Source organism: Scylla paramamosain, chromosome 13 (assembly GCF_035594125.1).
Source record: "Scylla paramamosain isolate STU-SP2022 chromosome 13, ASM3559412v1, whole genome shotgun sequence".
In the NCBI taxonomy this organism is placed as follows: domain Eukaryota; kingdom Metazoa; phylum Arthropoda; class Malacostraca; order Decapoda; family Portunidae; genus Scylla; species Scylla paramamosain.
Genome location: NC_087163.1, coordinates 22,607,674 through 22,608,699, shown reverse-complemented (window position 1 = coordinate 22,608,699; position 1,026 = coordinate 22,607,674). Strand labels below are relative to the sequence as shown.

General features: G+C 42.9%; 1 non-coding gene across 1 annotated transcript; it reads left to right on the top strand.

Moving 5' to 3' along the window:
* The first annotated feature begins 551 nt into the window (after positions 1-551).
* Positions 552-624, top strand: Trnav-cac (transfer RNA valine (anticodon CAC)). The gene has a single exon. It is a non-coding gene; the product is annotated as a tRNA-Val (tRNA).
* Positions 625-1,026: the final 402 nt, after the last annotated feature.

Genomic DNA, 1,026 nt, shown 5'->3' with positions numbered 1-1,026 from the left:
TCTAATCTGGTCTTGGGATATGGGCTTAGTGTGTGTCTGATTTAATTAATGGGTAGCCTGAGAGCTGTTTTGTTTTTGTGTTGTGTTAGTGTTGTTATTGTTTTTAGTCTGCTCTTATCACTACTATTACTACTACAGCTACTGGTGGTGGTGGTGGTGGTGTTGTTACGATATCATTATCTATAGAACTACTGCTACTATTCTTACTTCTGCTGCTGCTACTACTACTACTACTACTACTACTACTACTACTACTACTACTACTACTACTACTACTACTACTACTACTACGACAACGACTACTTTCAATATATCATAGCGTTTCGTTCCCTACTCACATTTCATAACCACTCGCCTTAAATCTTCGCTCACTTTCACGTTAATGAGCTCAATTACTAACCTTAACGTGATCTCATGATTCATGCTGTTTATTTGTGCTTCTCATCGTCACTGGGACTTATCACAACTTATTACCGTGTACTGATAGCAATAAAAGATAGCGGAGGGTGTACAGAGGTAATCAAGTTGATGTTTTCCTGATATCTAAACATGTTTTCGTAGTGTAGTGGTTATCACGTGCGCCTCACACGCGCAAGGTCCCCGGTTCGATCCCGGGCGAAAACACGTAATCTTTTTTTTTTTTCTTTTGATTTTCTCAGTTTTTGTTTTTGCTGTAGAGAAAGAGAAAGTGTTAGCGTCAGGAGACAGCTTGGAAATAGAGTGAATTGTTATACATGTTCGGTAAGAGAGAGAGAGAGAGAGAGAGAGAGAGAGACCTGGAGCAAGGTATCACATGAGATCTGATTCAAATGCAGTTAACGAGGTGGGCATTGTTCCTCCGTCACCCCCTCCCTTCCCCTCTTCCCCTCCCTTCCTTAGCCCTTGGGTGGGTTGGGGTGACAGAAGGAGGCGGGGATCAGGCTGAGAGGAGACGAAAGATGTATGGAGGGAAAGGAAAGGAATGAGGGCAGGCTGATAGGGAGAAGGAAGATACGAGTATATTGATGAAGGGGAAGGACTGAGGGG